We start from the raw sequence: 22,653 nt of genomic DNA, 5'->3' as shown, positions 1-22,653 counted from the left end.
GATTTGCTGTTATCACAGTTTACAGCACAGCAGATAGACGGCATGTTGCAATTCGGTCCTACAAATGGCGGCCGCTCCACTGTGTGACGTCACATGAAATCTATGAATAGAGACGCATTTAGTGTGACCGGGTTGATATATCTATGGCAACCAAACTTCACTGGTGAGACAGAAACGTGCGACGAACGGACGGTCAGGATGACGTTTTGGCAGGGGAAAAACTGATCAGAAAATTGAACGAAAATGTAACAGAACGTTGTAGAAATGTAGTGGAGTAGAAAGTATAATAATTGCTGCAAAATGTAACAAAGTAAAAGTAAAAAGTATGCACTATTTATTCTACTTAAGTAAAGTACAGATACGTGAAAAATTTACCTAAAGTAACGAAGTATTTGTACTTCGTTACATTCCACCACTGACAATAAAATATGCTTTTATCTGTCTACTAACAAACTGTCATGTTCTGAGTGGTTGCAATGAAGCGCACGATGATAGAGAAATACTAGAACAATCTTTAATAACAACTGCTCTACACAGGAACACAACCACAAAAATAAACGACAACTGACAAAGAACTAAACAGAACAGAGAGTATATGCAAAGGATCATCAGGAACCAAATAAGATAAAGCTGATGATAATCACAGAAACAGGGACATAATCAGAAACCAAGGAAACCAAAACTAAACAGAGCAAAGAAACAGGAACTAAAGAAAACAGAACAGAATATCAAAATAAGAGTCCATAACCGTAACACAAAATCAATGTCACAAACTTATTTCATTCGTACACTCTTAAAAATTAAGGTTCCCTTAGGGGGGGGGGGGGGGGGGGGGGGGTTCACATCGATGCCATATAAGAACCATTTTTGGTTCTTAGTGTAAAGAACCTTTTAATAATCTAAAGGACCTTTTCCCATTATAAAACACCTTATGTGCAATGGAAAGGTTCTATGGATGTTAAAGGTTCTTCATGGAAACACAGAACAAATCTTTAATAGACATCAGGGCTACATTTATTAAGTGAAATATACTCTTTACTCTGAAGTACACATTTCATACTCTTAACCATTCTCAAACATTTTTAATCTACGCATATGTATCAGTTCAGTATTTTTGTGACTGTACAGTATGCTCTTAATCATTTTCACATTGTTGGCAGATACCTATAGCACATACATAGCCTACAACCTATATTCGCCATCAATGCAGTCAACCCGCTGACCTTGTCTAATGTTTTTATTAGCGACCTAGCATGCTAACAACTAACATGTCTAAAAACATTTTTATTTGAAGTAATACAAATCAATACCAACAACAGGCACAGTTTGTTTTTATGATCATATTCATATTAAAAAAATGAAAATTAAAATGAGTCCACCTTAAAGCAACACCAAGAAACTGTTCCTCTGCGGTCGCCCTACAGGTTGGAAGCGGAATTGTCCATTACCGCTGTCGTAAATAATTTAGCCTACCGCAGCCTACTGTCGCACGCGCACGCTGTCGCTGTTTATCCAGCACCGGCTTTGGAATCAACAATGGCAGACATCCCAACCTGCAAGAAGTCATTTCAGGGAAGTATATCTTGGTGACTGGATTGTTGACCGGGGGGTTGACCAGGGGGGGGGGGGGGGGGGGGGTTGACAAGCTTTCGTGAGGCACACTCGCAAGGTCTCTCGATCTCTCCCTCTCTGCCGTGCGCGCGCTATGTATGTTATGCGCGCAGTATGTTCTGTCTCGCATACACGCTCTAGATTCCAGGAGATTTGAACTAATTTGTGGGCATCAGGGAGACGCTATCAATATGCGGGAGACTCCTGGAACTTCCGGAAGACTTGGGATGTCTGCAATCATAGATATCCATAATAAAGGGTAGATGTATCGTCCGCGCTGCTGGCCAATGGAGGTCGATGTCCGCACCTGGCGGCCATCTTGTCACAGGCAGCTCGCTCACTCGTAACATTGTGTTTTAATGGTGCACGTACTTTTTAAATAACCATAACTTGCTAAATTTTCTAACGATTTTCAAACGGTTTGGTTTGTTATAACCGTCAGAGATGTAGTTATGACACTGCATACTTATGAATAATTAGTGTATAAATAAATAATCATCCAGAATTATAGCCACGTTAATAACGTTTGTAAGAAACCAAACCGTTTGTAAATCCGTCAAGATTTCAACGAGATAAGAGTATTTGTGTTCGTGCTGATCACTCATCTTACATCAGGTACCACAGAGCCCGCCAGAAAGCTTGCCTGTGACAAGATGGCCGGCGGTGATGACGATAGAGACTCCGCCGTAAGACATCTAGCCTTTATTATGGATATCTATGTCTGCAATGGCCACAGACAATTTGAGGAAGTGGTGGTGGAAGTGACGTATGCCGTAAAGCAGTCAAATTGTGTAGTTCTTTTTGTGCTCCGGTTACTACCTGAAACCCGAAGTTACATAGTGCAAGTAAAAGCGATACAGACCACGTCAGGCTATGGCAGACGTGTCAATTAACCTATTGTAAGTCGATGTACCATCACAAGGGTCTTGGAAATATATTATGAAGGTTAAAAAACTACATAGTATTACTTTAAAATGTTTTTGCAGAAATGTTTCACTGTGGCTTTAAAATTTTGAGAGGATGTTAAGGTGAATGTGCACGTAGATGATGACAGTTCTTATTGCATGAGAAAGGAAAATTCACACAATATTCAGCGGGACACTGTTACAACTGTACTCGGTCTGCCCTTTATTAAACACTTTGGTTGGGAATCAAGAACTGGCTCTTACTGAGAAAAAAATATCCGAACGTGTAATACCATACTAAAATAAAAGTGTTTTCTGCAATACTGACAAATTCTAGAAAATGTATTGACTCAACATTGTTATCAGCTCTGACAATAAACAACATTTTACAAGAAAACAAGTTGAAAACAAAAAAATCCCACGATGATCCAGCCTGGTCCAGCCTCCAGCTATGTAATCAATCACAGCAAACATGAAGTCACACAGAGGAAGCTGAGGACGGGACAGAACTGCCTGATACTGCTGTGGTTGATCTGGACAGAAAACATGCATGATTTACAAAATGAACAAAATCATTGAAACACTTATACAGCAGGACAACGATTCACAATCTGACAGCTGTCGTGATTTGTTTAGTTCTTGTTAATTTAAGGGCTGTAATTTGTTTAATGCAAACAGATAATTTGACAGCTGAATTAAATCAAATGTGTAAGTGTTTATAATTCACATAGTTGGTTTTTATTTTAATTGGTTACTGGATCTACATGCATCAGATCTGAGAACAGCCATGTGTTGGGCATCCTATAGGTACAGAAGAGAAACTCTATTCACACTTCTTTTAAACTCTTTTTTTTATCTCTGATCTCTTTTTACTGATGTGTATAAGAAAAACATACAGTACATATATAAACAATACGAACAACTGCACACATTAGTACGTGTTCATCCGCATGCATTCACGAATTCTTGCATGTTCTTGCATGTATCACACACACACACCTTTTTATAAAACAGAAATACCCGAGTCCTTGATATAATAATTAATTACAATGTTCCTTTGACATTGACATACAATTAAAAGGCCTTTTCCTTTCTACTAATTAAACTTTGTTTCTGGTGAAGTGATTGGTCCCAAGGTCTTTTCGACCCCTAATTAAACACAGAGAAAAGTAATAACAGCAAAAAGGTCAGAAAAGCTCTGTTGAAACAATTAACAACTCAATGACTCATTTCAAAGGTAATCTGTACAAACTCAAATGGACTATATCACAAGAAAAATAAATATTAATTACAGATGTCAACGGGCAAAAAAAATGTGCAGTCTCATTATGATTCACTGTGACTGTTACAATCCCACGGATCAATTTTAATATTAAAATAATAATTCCTTCAGAATAGCATAAAAAAGTTAACGCTTAAATGCAAAGCTTATACCTGATTGTGAACTAAAGCAGGGGTCATAAGGTCTTAAAGCAATAGAAGTGTGGCGGTCCTATTAAATGTCCCTAATATCAGGACATCATGTGGATTTCTGATAGGTTAAATGGATAGTTCACCCAAAAAAAATGGGTCTTAGTGGGGTATTTTTTTTCCAAACTTTGTAAGCCAATGGGGCCCATCAACAGTTCAGTTTTCCATATTCTTCAAAATATCTTCTTTTGTGTTCAGCAGAAAAATGAAATTCATACATGTTTTGAACAATTCGAGTGTACAGTCGAACGCAGGTGTACAGGTGTTCAGTCGAACGCATAGACTTTCTACCTTGTTCAGTGTCTGCGCTATTTCCCTCCAGAAGTAATGATAGATACAAATGCTGAAAGCTAGTTTAAACTGGACTTAGGGGTATCTTTTAACTGACTCACACATGCACTCGCGGATGTCTGCTGTTGTTGCATCTCCAGTGATTTTATTCTGTATCTTCTGTGTGTTTTTTGACAGTGAAACAATAGTCTATGCCAGTATTGCCGCCTTGTTGACAGATTAATTAGCACAAACAAATCAAGGCTCATGCAACCTGAATGTCCAAACAAATGCAGTGAGTGTAAAATTTAAATCATGTGCACTGTACGCATACCCTAGCGTACACATAAACTAAATTATACTTTGCACTTTATGCCCAAAGCATATGCATAGCCTTTCAAAGTATAATAGTGTTTGCAAACACAGGTGCTCGACAGATGCGCACTCGAAAGTTTCATCCTGTTCGGTGTCTGCGCTATTTCTCTTCAGAAGTTCTGACAGATATAACGCGCAACTGCACACACTGTGCTAATGACAAAATTTGCGTTACGCACACTGTATGCATAGTGTAAAAACCGGAGTACACTTTGGCCTTTAGAATTAAAATTAGGTTGTTTTTGCTACTGTCTTAAATAAATTTCACCTTCACATGTCAAATGAGCAACAGCCTAAGAGTTAGGGTTTGGCTGGTTAGCTTTAGCCGTTAGCACACTGTTGGCAGGTTAGCACAAAGTTGAGGTAAGTTGTCTGGGTTTTCAGTGTCTGATCAGAAAAACCAGACAGAAGCAGTCTGTTTGTGAGCTCTGAGCTCAGCTTGAGAGCTCTACCTCTTCCCTATCAGCATCTCTTTTTCTGCTCTGACTTTACATGAAACCCTCTGGGGAACTGTGGGAAAAAGGCTCTCCCTCTCTTGTTTTGTTTCTTTACTCTCTGGTCATACCACATCACTCCCTCAGGATATAAAATCTCCCCTCTCCTATGTCTCTCCCTCGAACTTGTCTCTCTACCTGTTCCCAAACACACACAATGTGCAATAAAACCGCAAACTGTCCTGTAACCTGTTTCATGATGCCAATGACTGACCCAAGGTGGAGTTTGACGTTCAGAACATAAACTATAGTATGTCTTGTGTAGAGACTTTATGCAGCCCAAACCCATCATTAGCAAGAGCTTTTTTAGAATTTGTATTAATTATATAATATAATTCATTTGCAACCAATATCTATAAATACAAATAGTTTAAGGACTGCTTCCATGTCCTTCTCTTCTATTCGTTCCTCTGGCACTGTAAATGTCTTGACTTTTTTCTATCTTTCTGACGCAAGCCTCTGGAGCCTCTCGTTTATCTCTCCCTCCATCCTCTCTGCCTTCACAAAAGATCTTTTATTTCTCCATTGTGTCCTTTCGCTCGGCACATGGTACATGATTGCACGGGTAGGTGGCAATCCATCCACCCCAGAGAGGACGCTAAATTCTCTTCGGACCTTCCTTGCTGACAAAATGGCCCAGTACTGTCTCATGCCTCCACAGATTTGGCTTCATTCATAAAAAGAGCTCTGTACCTAACAGCTCACACTTTAGCACGACAGGTCTGTTGTACTGAGAAATAACACATACGCAATTAAAATGAGGGTGGCCTTCTCTACCTGTCTCTGTGATGCTGCGGACCACCACCAGAATACACAAGGCTAAACTTGAACATTTCCAAACACTATTTGCAGTTGTCGATCCCTCTGGGTTTGTGCTTCACTCACAGGTTCACTACCGAAATGCTCTTTTCTCTTTCTCTTTCACACTCTCTATCCTTTTTCTCTGAGGGATTAGGAGTCCACAGCTGCAAGTGACACTTTTTTTCCCCACTTTTCCTTTTCTTTTTTGTTCAGCTCCATCGCTATTGAAATGTTCATCTGTCTGCTAGTGCATTGGCTCTGTGTATTAGCATTGTGTGTGGTGGTTTTACCAACACTCTGAAAGAAACGATTACCCAGATAGCAAGGTGACATTGATACAATGATGAGTTGTGATCCAAACCATCACTTTGGTTGAGATTGACATTTCAATGATCAGCATTGAAAGTTTGATGAAAGCCAACAGCACATGGGTCGAGACAGTGATATCGAACTGACATTGATTTGATGTTGTTGACCACAAGATCATGAAAGTATGGCTGCATCCGAAATCACATACTCTCTTGAGTAGGTACTTGTTTTGAATAGGTAATTACTTTGTGACTGCTAAAAACGGTTGTTCTATATAGTATGAGTGTAGTATGAATGTAATCTGGACGTACTACATTCTACACGTTGCCCTTATCATGTGACCTACCAGCGTCAGTTACGTCGCTTCACAAATCCTCTCCTGTGGCCTCACGGGATAGTAAAGTGTCCAACGTATGCACACTTCAGAATCTCCCCTGAAGAAGTTGGTCATCTGGGTACTTTTTGCCTAACTCTTTTAGGAGTACTGTGACATTCTTCGGACATTCTTCTTTTGTCACATACTGTTTTTCACTTTTTCAAGGTGACATCACCAACTACTGGCCTGGAATGAATAATACAGCGTTTTTAGCCGTTTTCGCAGATCCGTGTGAACGGGGATCGTTTTGACAATGTTGTCGTCTGTACAGTACGCCTCTTGCTTTAGTAATGTGGCATGCTGTGTTTTAATGTTTTAACTACAGCGAGGATTAACGATTGGTCTGAGAAAATATTTTCACGCAAATAATGGTCAATAATGCACAATAAAGCCTATCTGTTTCCATTAAAAATATAAAACAATTAAAAATATTATTTGGCCAATAGAAAAGATTGAGAAAAACTTTCTCTGAAATGTATTTTATACTATTTGATTTATTTATTCAAAAACAAGGCAAGGATAGGCTACTAAATGATTTTAGCAATGTAATGTGAGGCACATCCATATCTCATATTTTCCTTATGTCTTGTACGTACCATTAAACATGGTATCACGGTGGATGAATATGCATATGAAAATTATATGCAGATGAGAATATAAAACTAGACGTTGTAAGCTCCATAGATGGTTATTTCGGGGTGGAGACGCATGTGTGCACAATCTTCCGCTGACTGGGATTTATAAAGGGAATTGTGCGCAGGTTCTGGCATTCACACATTTTTAGCTTTCGGGCACACATACACTTTTAGTAAGGATCCTATGCACAGTTTTATAAATGAGACCCCTGATCTGGGATTTGATGCTATCCTGTGCCTTTTCTCTTGCTCCCTGATTGCTGCTTTATCAGGTAATCATTCATATTCCTGATCCTGAATCACTATTAAATGTGAGAAATGTAGCTGATCTCCATTCAGTTTAATCCGTTCCCACTGAAAAAAATCACATAAAAAACCTACATATTTTGTTTATGAGAACGTGACTGACATGGCTTTTTGTGATATACCCTCTGGTGCTCTTCAGTCATTTCTGACCGAAAAGTTTTCTGTTTTGAATTTTTAAAAATCACAGCTTCATCGGAATGGTACGGAACTTGGTGACTTTTATGACCATAGGAAATGAATGGGAAATCGACAAATGTGTGTACAATCTACAAATTGGCCACGATGCAGAAAAAAAAGTGCTCAGCAATGAAGGGGTGAAACTCTAAAACATCAAGAGTGAAAAACAGACACACCCACTCTCACACACTCACTTATATACATACACCAATGAATTGGTGTGACTGTAATAGAACAAAATTTAAATAAAATCAATAATTCAACCACAATGCAGTAAAAAAGTGGACAGCAAGGAAGGGGTTACACTCTAAAATATCAATAGTGCAAAACAGAACCACACACACACACACACACAAGTATACACACAAATGAACTGGGCTATTACCAGCTATTGTCAGAAGACTGAAATAAGAGGTTGAAATGAGATCAGATCCAGATGGATTGACCTTTGATAAAGCATTCATGTTTATTTTTGTAACATTTTTTATTGAATTTGAATGTTACATGTTACAAAATTATTTATCTGTATTTAGGTTTGACTTTAGTAATAATAATGCAAAAATGTGTACACTTCAAATAAAAAATAAAAAATAAATAAATAAAAAAAAACATTTATAAACCTTGACAACAAGTATTATTTGAGAATTTAAAAAAAAAATACATTCAAATCCACATCTTAAAAGTCAGTAATTTTGTCCAAAAACGTTGTCCAGCAAACTATACAGGCATCTAGTGGTAATACCATGCAATTACGTTTTATTTTATTTTCTATCAACAGATGGCGCTAATCTGACTTCAAAAAAATTATTTAAAAGGCCTAGTCTCTATATCAATCTGAAATACTGCATTAATTGATTTAACATTTTTTAGAAAAAAAAAAACATTTTTGTGTTATTTTCAATGGCAAAAATTTACCATAATTATTGCATAAATTTGAATAAGTAACATCAAATCCTCTCAAAATACAAAAGAAAAAATATTATCGAACAAAAATATATTACATTGGTTTTACTGGGGGGGAGGAAGTTTCATTTCCAGGTGTCCGGGAAGATAACAAGTGTGACTCCCAAATAAGGAGGAAATTAAGGTTTACATGTGGTGATCTGCAGCTTTAAAGAAGCTGACATTTAAAAAAAAAAAAAAAAAAAAAAAAACTTTATTCCCCCTGTCCCATACTTAAGTCCAAGTAATAGCCATAGCTCAGAGGTGTTTATTCCTCTTCATGTTGAGTTTAGCTCCAGCACACCTGCCTGGAAGTTTTCATTCATCCTAATGACCTTAAATTTAGCTGGTTCAGGTGTGTTTAATTTGGGATAAACTCTACTGGAAAGATCCTGCCACGGTATTCCATTTATATATGTTTATTGTGGAAACTGTGTTGACATTCAATCATTAATGGATAAGTAGATTAAATAAACAGAATGTAACAATACTATATCATAGTTAGAATCTTTCTTGTATTGGGCAATTTGAAAAAAGTGAATCATATTGTGTTTAACATATTAACATTCCTGAATTTGGCTGTGGATATGACAACTGAACCGACTTGCTCTTAAGTGACATCATGCTTTCTTTTTCAGATTTCAGAGAACCCAGAGGAAAAGAGGCAGAAGTCTGATGTAAGCCATGCAAAACCTGAACTCTTGGACCACTTATAGTTATTATGACATCAGACTTTGGAAAGTAATTATATTTTTAAAGGTTGTTGTGCTTTTGTCCTTTTCTTATCTTTTTGTCATTGATTGTGTTAAGCTATTGGGCTAAATATTTTAGAAGTGTATACTAAAATACATTAAGTGCAGTTAAAATATTAATGTTGTTTCAACATTAATTTGGTACATCAGATGGCAACATTGTTTTATGTTGTCATTATATTTCAGATGTATTTTCAATGTCAAACAGCAGTGATGTAGAATCAACATCATATAGTTTAAAGTTGATTCAATTACATTATAATTTGTTAATCTCACCGTTGTTTCAACATTAGGTTCAGGTTTGGGGTCAGTAAGATTTTTTTTTATGTTTAAGTCTCTTATGCACAACAAGGCTGCATTTATTTATTTAAAAAAAAATACAGTAAAACAGTATTGTGGCAAAAGCTGAGTTTTCAGCATCATTACTCAATCTTCACTGTCGCATGATCCTTCAGAAATCATTATAATAGGTTGAATTGCGGATTAAGAAATATTTCTTAGTATCACCAAAGTTGATAAAAGTTGTTCTGCTTAATATTTTTTGTGGAAATTGTGATGCACATTTTTTCAGGATTCTTTGATGAATAGAAAGTTTTGCAAAATAAAAGTAGGCCTATTGATAAAAAAAAAAAAAAAAAAATCTTACTGACCCCAAACATTTGACCAGTAGTGTAGTTGCCCAAATCCACAATATTTTTATGAATGAGAAGTATGAGTCACAATGATATCCGAGCATTGATTATGAGGAATGTGTTTTGCATCATATATCATGGATTTTTGATTAATTTTCTCACATGACCGACACAGAATCTATATATACGGTGAACAGGGCCACAATAGCCGTATTTGACTTTTTAGGACTGTCTATTTGGGCTAAAAAGTTGTATCCAACACCTTGCACTGTTTTCGCCAGTCCGTGGTGATGTACTGGAGGTAGACAGTCTGACCTTGGAAGGCTTACTATGAGCACACAGGGGGAGCGATTCTTTGATATGCACAATCAAAGACCTCCCACGTCCGCTGCTGTGAGGAAGGTTACTTTTGTAGTTGTTGTTGTTTTCTATAATACTCTGTACAAAGGCAGTTGACCATGACTTTCATACCAGCTTTCTGTTTGTGAAGGTCAGCAAGGAGGTTTTAATTACCAGGTAAAGGAATAGCGGAACTCAACAGGGGTTTCGCTCAGAGGAAACGTGTGAAAACATCAAACATGCAACCTGTCCGCAAAGCACGCACTGTCTGTAAATGAACAACGGCTCGTTCCACCTTTGTGTGAAAATTCAAATAACCTCACTTTCATGTTCACAGTAACTTAGTTTTCAGTGGTCACTTTTGGTGCATTTTTCTAATACGAGATATGACCCCTGCTTTGACCCCAGAACAGACTGAACTCTTAGTAAGGTTCTGGTAACATTCCTAACAGATTATTGCCCATGTTGACATGAGAGCATCATTCAGTCACTGCAAGCTACATGATCAAACTCTGAAACTATACTGTTCCACCACATTCCAAGAGGTTTATAAACTTTTTGAGGCTAAAGTACCCCAAACATGATGATCCCTTTGTGAGGCCAATGTTGGCCTTTCTTTTGTTAAAGTACTGAATATTGTAAATATTAATAATAACTTTAATATCAATGTTATAATAATAATACAAATAAAATATTGCAATTGTTTCTATTATAAATATTTTTCCATTACTATTATTTCTGACAAGTCTTATGAAAATAGGGGAAAAAACTGCAATATTATCAAATTTGGTTTACCAATCATAATTACATATTTGGGTCTTTAGCGACCCGGATCTTTATCTAGCACGGATGAATCTCTACCTGTCGCGATAATATACAACTCTCCTTATAATAACAATAGAAGAATAAAATAAAGCATATTTTGTTACTTAGAAGAGTTCAGTTTGAGCAGATGTGTTATATCATCACTGTCATTTCCCAGTACATTCAACATCTGGATCATATTCGTGATCTCAAACATATTCTCAAAACTATCATTTTCAACATCTTCTAAATCAATATTTTGATCGCTGACAGCTTCTTCAGCAGATCCACCATCAAGTGACAGTGACACTAATATTTGATGGCGTTCAGAACTTGCTCTGCTGTAAATCTCTGAGCCATTTCAAGTTTTGCTGATGATACTTCCTATTCTTTTGTTTTCTGCCTGCATGAGTGAAACGTCACTTTATCATTGCGTATCAGACATTGTCACCTGTCATGAATTTCAAAGATGAACCCAAGCGCAGACGGTATGCGATACAAAGTTTATTGTGGACAGAAAACAAAACCCACGAGGGGGCAAACAACACTAGTAGGGAAAATAAAGACTAACAACACTAGACTAAGACTAAACATTTAACTAGACTATAAACTCACAGCAGAAACCAGACTAAACAGCTCTTTGACAAAACTCTTAGCAGGATACTCACGAGGGTGATTACAAAATGAACCGGCACAAGACAGCAAACACAAGGGGATTAAATCAGCCCGTTCTCATCCCAAGGCGTCATCTAACTGACGCTTTTGACCATGCACATGGTACCCCTTAAGCGTCAATATGAGACGCGCCTCCTAGTGGTCTAACCCTAACCCTACCCCAGACCTAAACCTACCCATAACGGAAGCGTCATCTAACTGACGCTAAAGGGTGCCATGTGCGTCAGATTTAGACGCATGGTCAAAAGCGTCAGTTAGATGACGCCCGAGGATGAGCGTCTCATATTGACGCTTAAGGGGTACCATGTGCATCGGCATGTTGACGCATGGTCAAAAGTGTCAGTTAGATGACGCCTTGGGATGAGAATGTGTTGATTAAATAGGAGAGAAAATGATAGGGACAGCAGGTGATCCTAATAAAACAATGAAGACTAACGAGGAGAGCAAGTGGGTGGGGTTAAGTGACAAGACAACACAAGCACACAAAACATGGATCTGTCATGATCCTGCCTCAAAACTAGAGAAAATCAAGGACACGAGGGCAGAATCATGACAGTCACCTTGTAAAATAAAGGTGAATTGCACTTATTCAGCCATCAAAGATTCAATTAATGTTGTGCAGAAAAAAAATATACTTACACTGTTACACACCTCGGGTCATTAGCGACCCTATACAGTTTTTACAAATGAAATATAGGAAAACAGGCATTCTTTTATACATTTTTCGTGTTATATTGTTTATAATGAATATGGAATGAGGAATACTAAGAAGGTTGATCTCTAACTTTAAAAAAATGATTGATGAGGAGGATAGTGAATGACTTCCCGGGTCAATAAAAGATCAATATAATATCAATATCTTAAGTACACATGTTAATTTCAAGAGGCCTATCATTTTTTTTATTATCTTAAATATTTTGCAGGCTATAACCTATATTCTTTGTATTTACTTTTTATATCTATGTTTTCATGTGGCTATTCACCTTATTTTGCAACGTGGGAGTAAACTATTTTCTATGGATATGTGAGACTTACAATTCATTAGTCGCTATAAGTAACTAAGAATAATACAGTGCAGTAAATGGTAAAACTATAAACCAGTGTATTTACAATAAATTAAAATAATTTGGTAAGAAATACCAGTTTGCAATATTAAGCAGCATAACAAGCTGTTCCCTTTCGAGAGGTTCCTCCTATTGCGTAATAGCTTTACGCTATGGGAAAACTCCTTTTCTCGAGAAATATTGAAGTCTTTATGTAAAACGCATTGCAGCTGCACAGCATACAGCAATGAGCGAGGCAGCTCGGTCATTGGCTGTGCTGCGGCAACTTGCACGAACCAATGACGGGGCGACTCTGAACCCGCTTCCAATGAGCGTGCTTCGCGCCCACGCGCGTCAGAGCCCGCCAAGATGGGCGTGGCCAAGGGCTATATATTGGGCGCCCCGTCGTCTGAGTTCTTTAGATTTAATCTCCTTCAGCAAAGAACCTTCTCTTCGCTGGATCCTCCGGATTTGTTGGAGTCTTTTCGCCGCCGCCGTCGACAAGCCTACAGCAGGACTGCTTCGAGGACGCCGGCGCCTTCAGCCGCCTTCGATCGCCCTTCTGCTAAGCCATCCGGCGCGCACCATCTATATCCTTTTACAAAGCTATCAGTGTTCGCCCCCGCGACACTTTTTCTAAAAGAGTCAAATTTCCAAGGCGTTGTTTCAAATGCCTTCCTGCGCCTCGTGTCGAGGCCCTCTTCAGGACGGGGATCGTCACATCATCTGCGCCCGCTGCTTGGGACCGGACCACGCAGAGGCTGCCCTTACTCGAGGCGGATGTCCCGAGTGTGACGCCCTGGGCCTCACCGAGCTGCGCGCTCGCTTCGCCGTTTTCACCGCGAAAGAGCCCACCTCTTCCGTGCTGCCATCTCCTCTAGTCGAGCCGCGAAAGAAAAAACGCCGCTCACAGAGGCCGCCGGAGCACGCGGTTTGCAGTGATGTCACGCCGGGCCAATCCCCGCGTGCTTCACCACCACCCGAAGACTCCCCGCCGCCAGTCCAGTTCACACAGGCGGACCAGCACCCCTCCAGCGGAGCGATGGGGCTCGTCTCGTTTGGCGCGTCAGGGGATGACGATGATAAGGATGACAGTTTTTCCTGTGATGCTGCATCCGACGATTGGCCGGGCTCGTCCTTCGACCCCGCGCCATCGACATTAGCGGGCACGAGCGCGGGCTCCAGCATGGACTCTGAGATCGTCCGCATTCTCTCTAAGGCCGTGGAAGACCTCGGGCTCGATTGGTCTTCCCCGGAAGAAACCGCCCGCAGCCGACTGGACGAGTGGTTCCTGCAGGGGCGCCGACAGGCCCCTCGACAAAGACCCTCCCCCTTCTTCCCGGAAGTTCACGACGAACTCACGAAGTCGTGGAAAGCCCCGCACTCCGCTCGCCTGAAGCCTTCTTTTTCTTTGTCGCTCTCCTCTGTGGACGGCGCGAAAGAAAGAGGCTATGAGGGGACTCCGCCCCTCGAGGAAGCTGTGGCCAATCATCTGTGTCCACCCTCCAACGCTGGATGGAAAGCTAAAGCTTCTCATCCCTCGAAGCCTTGCCGATCTACTTCAGCTCTCGCCGGTCGCGCATACGCCGCCGCCGGCCAAGCTGCATCAGCGCTTCACTCTATGGCTGTCCTCCAGGTTTTTCAAGCCAAACTTCTCCGCAGTATGGACGAGTCTGGACCCGATCCTGAGGCATTTAAGGACCTACGCAGCGCCACTGACATAGCGCTGCGAGCTACAAAAGCCACCACCCAATCGATCGGCCGTGCTATGGCTAACCTGACTGTCCTTGAGCGCCATCTGTGGCTGACGCTAACAGAAATGAAGGATGCAGATAAGGCGTCATTTCTCGACGCGCCTATCTCCCAAAGCGGCCTGTTTGGACCAGCGGTGAAGGAGTTCGCCGAGCGCTTCACCGAAGCCCGTAAGGACTCACAGGCTATGCGTCACTTCCTGCCCAAGCGATCTAGCTCGTCGCAGAGCCGCCAACGGCCGCCTCAGCAGCAGCGAGCTAAGACGGCGCCCCCCGTTTCTCAGCCCAAACCCTTTAAGACGGATTTTCGACGCCGCTCGCGCTCCGCCAACAGGAAACAGCCGCCCGAGCGACGGGGACCTCGGCCCAGGATTGTGCTGAACCCAGAGCCTCGTAAGTCCTCCTAGCTACAGGGAGGAAAAGGGAGAGCGCGTGTCTCGCAAGACCGTTCTCTCCAAAAAGTTTAAAGCATTACCCAGTCCCCTCACAGGCGGCTGGAAATGTCTATACAGCAGCCAATGTGCCAGCCACACAGCTCGCCCACCTGCAAACAAACGCCGTTTTTACGGCGACACACAGAAATCACATAAAGAGCTATTTTCTGCCTGTGTCATTAAAGGGTCACGTGTCCACACCAAAGTGCGCATTCCCACATATCAAAACTGTAAACTCAGTGCCAAATGTTTTCCCAGCTCAGGCTGGACGCCCCATAAATGTAGATTGTGTGCCAACTGTTACGTATGCACCACTACACACAAGCACTGTTCCCACAGTTATAAACACTTCCCCAGTAAAAGCGGGAAGTTGTATAAGAGTAGCGCGTGTGCCCGCTGTTATGCACGCACCCCATCTCACAAACACTGTTTATATGGCCAAAAACCTCCCGCCACGAGCGGAAAGTTTTATGAAAGTGGCGCGCGTGCCTACCACAGTCTATGCACCCCCACCCATAAGCACTATACACACAGTGTTAAACATTTCCCCATCTCACTCTGTGAGCATTACAGCGAGCGTGCCTGTAATCTCACACGCACCCCTGCACTCGTCATTCAACAAAGCTGCTCAGCGCGCGCCCGCGCCGCTGACAGCTGTGAACTCGGTATTTACACAGAACGATTCGCTGGCGGGGGCCATACGTCACTGCGACACGCCCCCGGCCAGCATTCAGCCCATATCTGTGCGAGCGAAAGCTTGGGAAAATATCCCCGACATGCCAAAATGGGTTTTGAACATAATAAAACACGGTTACTCGCTCCAATTTGCTCGCAGACCGCCCCGCTTCACAGCAGTGGTAGAGACGAAAGTGAGAAAAGATGTTTCACATGTTCTACGCACCGAGATGCTCAAACTGATAGAGAAAGGCGCTATAGAAACAGTGCCCCCCTCTATGAGCGAGGCAGGTTTTTACAGCCGCTATTTTCTCGTCCCGAAAAAGGATGGCGGTCTCCGCCCCATCCTAGATCTCAGACATCTGAACAAAGCTTTAATGATTCGCTCGTTCAGAATGTTAACAACCAAGCATATCCTCGCGCAAGTTCGCCCGGGGGATTGGTTTCTGTCAGTGGATCTGAAAGACGCTTACTTTCACATTCCAATAGCGCCTCATCACAGGCCATTTCTGAGATTCGCTTTCGAGGGACAGTCATACCAGTACACAGTACTACCATTCGGCCTGTCACTGGCACCCCGTACATTTACGAAATGTATGGATGCAGCACTTTCCCCCCTGAGACAGCGGGGAGTGCGAATACTAAATTATCTCGACGATTGGCTAATACTAGCACAATCAGAGAGCCAGTTAGTGACACACAGGTCTTGGATTATCAGTCATCTAGAGTGCCTAGGTCTAAAAATCAATTTTGCAAAGAGCATGCTATCCCCCAGCCAGAATATTTCTTTTCTGGGAATAGTGCTAGACTCGGTGCAGATGACAGCACGCCTCTCATCAGAGCGCGCGCTCACTATTCGGCGCCTTGCAACATCGTTCAGAGCGGGTGCGCGCGCCCCCGTCAAGCGATTTCAGAGGATGCTCGGTCTCATGGCCTCAGCATCAGCTGTACTCCAGCTAGGATTGTTGCACATGCGTCCTCTCCAACGCTGGCTCAAGAGCCGTGTCCCCACTCACGCATGGCGCTCGGGCCACTTTTTAATCAGAGCAAATCACGGCTGCATAAAAGCCCTGACGCCCTGGAAAGCTGTCGACTGGTATCAGTCCGGCGTGAGTTTGGGCGTGAACACAAGCAGAAAAATGATCACGACAGATTCCTCCAAAATAGGTTGGGGGGCCCTTTACGAGGGCAGGCCTGTCTCCGGCTTGTGGTCAAACCCGGAGAAGCGCCTACATATAAACTGTCTGGAATTGAAAGCGGTCGCTTTGGCTCTCAGAGCCCTGCTCCCGTACCTGAAGGACGAGCACGTCCTAGTCCGAACGGACAACATGACGGTAGTCTCGCATATAAATCGTCAGGGTGGACTCAGATCGAGCTCCCTGCACTCGATGGCCAGGGAGCTCCTACTATGGTCCCAGCGCAACCTGCGCTCGCTGAGAGCGGCGCATGTGCCAGGTGTTCTGAACCAGGGAGCGGACATGCTGTCCAGAGACAAAGTTCTCCCAGGAGAATGGTCTCTCCACCCCCTGACGATTCAGTGGTTATGGCAAACCTTTGGCAGAGCAGAGGTCGACCTCTTTGCCTCCAAGGAAAATGCGCACTGCCCTCTCTTCTTTTCAAAGAGCACAGACGCGCTCGCCCAAGTCTGGCCGAGCCGACCGCTGTATGCCTTCCCTCCGGTCGCGATGCTACCTCAGGTCATCAGTCGGATCAGGGAGGAAAAATGTGCAGTGCTCCTGGTAGCCCCACTCTGGAAGAACCAGACGTGGTTTCCAGAACTGATGCAGATGACGCAATCTGCCCCATGGCCGATTCCACTGAGGCTAGATCTCCTCAGGCAGGCCAACGGGATGATCCTCCATCCCCGCCCCGATCTGTGGGCCCTCCATGCGTGGCCCCTCAACGGATTCCCGGGAACCTCCCCAGTGGAGTGTTGAGAACCATCACTGAGGCGCGAGCGCCCTCTACGAGGCGCTTATATGCCCAGAAATGGAAGGTGTTCAGTGACTGGTGTAAATCCAGGAACCTGAATCCTGAGACATGCGAAGTGCCGAGTGTGCTCGTTTTCTTACAAGAGCTGTTGGAGGCAGGCCGCACCCCCTCCACGCTCAAAGTACATGTGGCTGCCATAGCGGCATCACATGAACCGGTCGAAGGACGCACACTAGGGAAAAACTGCCTAGTTGTTCGTTTCCTGAGGGGCGCCAGGAGGATGAATCCCCCACGCCCCCCCTCGGTGCCGATTTGGGACCTGGCCACGGTCCTGGACGCACTTAAGCGTGCCCCGTTCGAACCCCTCCGAACTGTGCACCTTAAACAGCTCTCGCTCAAAACTGCTCTCTTGCTGGCTCTCGCCTCGGTCAAGAGAGTGGGCGACCTGCACGCGCTGTCATCAAGCGCTAACTGCCTGGAGTTTGGACCTAACGACAGCAGGGTTGTCCTCAGGCCAAAACACGGGTATATTCCTAAGGTGCTCTCTACTCCTTTCAGAGCACAGGTGATATCTTTGGCCGCGCTATCGTCCCCAGCAGACGAAAGTGACGCTAATTTACTCTGCCCGGTCAGGGCACTCAGAGTATATTTGGAACGCTCTGCCCTGTTCAGACAGACAGAGCAGTTGTTCGTATGCTTTGGCGGCCGCACTAAAGGTCTGGCTGTGTCAAAGCAAAGAATATCGCGCTGGATAGTTGATGCTATAGCGCTGGCTTATGAAGCCAAGGGCCTTCAGTGCCCCTTGGGCATCAGAGCTCACTCTACGAGAGGCATGGCCTCCTCGTGGGCGTGGTCGAGTGGGATACCCATTCAAGATATTTGTGCGGCTGCAGGCTGGGCCTCACCGTCCACATTTATCAGGTTCAATAACCTACAGGTCCCCTCATTGCATTCTAACATACTGTCGGTCTAGCTATCATAGGCTGGGGTGTGTACATGCTAAGCATTGTCTCCTCCCTCATAGAATCACATCTTTGAAACTGATGTGGAGGATTTTTCATACATCACAGTACATGAAAATGTGCTTGTGTGTGTCTCTGGACGCCCATCGGGCCGTTCCACGTTGTCCTTTATAAAACCCGCCTTCGGCTGGCTCGTTGGATAATTACTTCGCTCAAAGGCTGAGGCTCCGGCCTCCGGCTTAATAGAAGCGAAGTCAGCACGCACGGCGTTTTACATGGCGTTCCCATAGCGTAAAGCTATTACGCAATAGGAGGAACCTCTCGAAAGGGAACGACTCGGTTACTAACGTAACCTCGGTTCCCTGAGAGGAGGGAACGAGTATTGCTTAATCTGCCGTGCTTGTGCTTGGTCAGTTTGCTTCAGTCGATTGAACCTAAAGAACTCAGACGACGGGGCGCCCAATATATAGCCCTTGGCCACGCCCATCTTGGCGGGCTCTGACGCGCGTGGGCGCGAAGCACGCTCATTGGAAGCGGGTTCAGAGTCGCCCCGTCATTGGTTCGTGCAAGTTGCCGCAGCACAGCCAATGACCGAGCTGCCTCGCTCATTGCTGTATGCTGTGCAGCTGCAATGCGTTTTACATAAAGACTTCAATATTTCTCGAGAAAAGGAGTTTTCCCATAGCGTAAAGCTATTACGCAATACTCGTTCCCTCCTCTCAGGGAACCGAGGTTACGTTAGTAACCGAGTCGTTTTGTACAGCTGAAAATAAGCCACACATATTCAAATTTCAGATGGTGCGCCTGCTCTTATGTGAAAAATAAGGTGATGCATATGGTCAGCAACAATTCTCAGGGAAGCAGTGGCATTCAAACAATGCTTAGTTGGTATAAAGTGGCGTAATGTGCGCTTTAAATTATTCCTGACACTTTTAAACAATCACCACCAACCTGAACGGTTGGCACAAAGCAAGATTCGCCTGACCAGACGCTTTCCCAATCTTGTGCTCTCCTCTAGTTTTGGTGCCCACTGTAGCTTCAGTTTCCTGCTCTTAGCTGACTGAGTGTAACCTGGTGTAGATTTCTGCAGCTGTGGCCCATTCAATTCAAGATTTGGTGCTTTGCATGTTCAGATATGATCTTCTGCATGACAGTTGTAACATGTGATTATTTCACTTACCGCTGCGTTTCTGTCAGCTTAAACAGTCTGCCCATTCTCCTCTGACCCCTCTCATTAACAAGTCGCTTTCGCCCACAAAACTGCAGCAGTGCATGTTTTTTTTTGTTTTTCGCACCATAACTCTAGAGACGGTTGTGTGCGAAAATCCCAGGAGATCAGCAGTTTCTCAGATACTCAGATCTCCCCGTCTGGCACCTACAGTACAGTCATTTCATGGCCTCCATTTGGATGTTTGGTTTGAACAAAACCTGAACCTCTATTTCTGAAAGCTGGCATGCAGTATACAGAGGTAAAGCATGTCCAAAAGCAATGTTTGTATCACATATTGTCTATTAATATGCTTTGAAGGTAACATAAATGTATCATTTGCTGCCTTAATATTCCACAATCTTGTACATGTTTGGTGGTTTGTAGAAAAGAAAAAGAAACTGACATCCCAAGGTTTTTTAATTCACGTCTCCATTTCTAAGCAATAAGCATATAAGGTCAAAATATTTGCAGAATCAATTTGCATGGATTGTTTTAGATCACTAGGCATGATGTCATTGTGTCATTGGCAGCAATGTTGGTTTAGGTTTCAGATGCATCCCATCATGCATTTATGAATTGAGCTGTGTCCTGTGATTGGCTGATGAGATGTTTGCACAAAGTGTTCAGGCATAATAAAGTACCTACTGAGTGTTGATTGTTAGAAATGACATTGATCAATTTTCAATTCTGATCAAACATATAAATTGGATCAGTGAGTGTGTGGAAAAACAAATATTTTTTAACTCTTTCCCAATTACATCATCTGCCAAAAACGCAGATTCCCTGTTCGTGTGGAACTGGAGCTCGCTGCCAGTGATGCCTACATACAAAAGGGAACCAACCAGACCTACACACACTCACACAAATGTACTAGATATAAGAAATGAATTCTCACATTTTACTGTGTAACAGTGTTCAGTAATCTTTAAAGGGATAGTCCCCCAAAATCAGAAAATTCTGCCTTCGTTTACTGACACTTATGTTGTTCTTAATGACTATGCTGGTTGCTCTTTTCCAAGCAATTGTAAATGCAAAAAGCACCATATGCATGCAAAAGCACCATAAAAGTATCATATAAGTGGTCCATGTGACTTGTGCGTCATATTACAGCTCTTCAGAAACCATATGATAGCTTTTTGAGAGGGACAGGATGAAATTTTAATTGAAAATGTATTTACTGATAATCTTCCCCTCCAGTGAGCTGGGACCAAATTATTAAGAACTAGATATGTGAACAAATGATTCAGACATGTTTGTGAACTGGGTCCACAAGTTCATTTCTGTGAATAACAACCTAAATTTGCAACAGAGGCTCATTGGATAAACGGGCCTCTACCTTAACTTTTGTACATACAATCCACTGCAGTTTCCATCTAAAATGAACACTAGTGGCAGTGAAACACCATCAACTTTTTTTATTTATTTTTTATTTAGCAAATTATGATTACAGGGACAGAATATTTATTAACATAGACTTATTTTCGTACGGTTCCTTGCTAATTAATTTGCATCACATAATCAGCTCCATATGATGTTTTATTAACAAAGTTCGAGAGGAACACGTTCAAATGATCTGTCCAATCAGTTAGTTGTGGCCCAATGTTAGAGAGTCTGGTAACCTGAAGGTTGCAAGGTTCGATTCTCAATACCGGCAGGAAATGACTGAGGTGCCCTTGACCAAGGCATCTAACCCCCAATCGCTCAATGGGCGCCGGAGCAAAAATGGCTGCCCACTGCTCCAGTTGTGTGTTTCCATGGCTTGCAGTGTGTGTGTGTGTACTTGGATGGGTTAAATGCAGATGACAAATTCCTAGTATGGGTTACCCAACCCGATCTCACGACAATTTTACGAGGTGGTTAATTCTGATGAATTTGCTAAATCGTACATATTTTACGAGTTGCCCAATTCGTATGAATTCGTACGAATGATCAACCCCTCACCCCGCCCCTAAACCTAACTGTCACTGGGGTTTAGACAAATCATACGAATTCATAAGAATCAGCCACATTTTACTCACTCGTACGAATTCGTACGAATTGGTCTTTGGTCGTTGCTAAATCGTACATATTTTACGAGTTGCCCAATTCGAATGAATTCGTACGAATGACCAACCCCTGACCCCGCCCCTAAACCTAACCGTCACTGGGGTTTAGACAAATCATCCGAATTCGTACGAATCATCCACATTTTACTCACTCGTACGAATTCGTACGAATTGGTCGTAAGATAGCGTTGGGTTACCATACTTGGCCTTCAAATGTCACTTTCACTATATATATATATATAGCCGACTCACCTATGTTCCTCGACAGTTTTCAGCATCCCTCCACCACTCCGACTCCTCACTATTGGCTGGTTCCTTTCCCAGCCAGGGATACGAGGGAACTCTGGGTTCAGGCCAAATTCCAAGCTCGGAGCTCTTCCCACAGACAGCAAGCCAAAATACCCCTGGGGACAAATAAAGTGCTTTGAATTGAATACTCTTTACTCTATCTAATTTATTGTAAGTGTGAACTTGTGAAGTATGGCTTTTCTGATGTAATAAACTTGCGCATTAACTCACCTAGTAAGCAGAATCTGGTTTCACCAAGGCCAACATGTTTCTGGATCAACATCTTTGTTTGATTCCAATCAACCAGTCATATATGAGGGACAAGTTTACAGTTTATGTCAAGTTTAGGCTTACAACCAGGGATAGGTGTTTCTACATCAGTGTTATTCACCTATCATTTCCCTCTGATTTTGGGGATAACTTATGGGTAGGGTTAGGTT

Source organism: Rhinichthys klamathensis, unplaced genomic scaffold, assembly GCF_029890125.1.
Source record: "Rhinichthys klamathensis goyatoka isolate OS25496 unplaced genomic scaffold, OSU_Roscu_1.1 h1tg000090l_1, whole genome shotgun sequence".
Lineage (NCBI taxonomy): Eukaryota > Metazoa > Chordata > Actinopteri > Cypriniformes > Leuciscidae > Rhinichthys > Rhinichthys klamathensis.
This window is presented reverse-complemented; position numbering follows the sequence as displayed.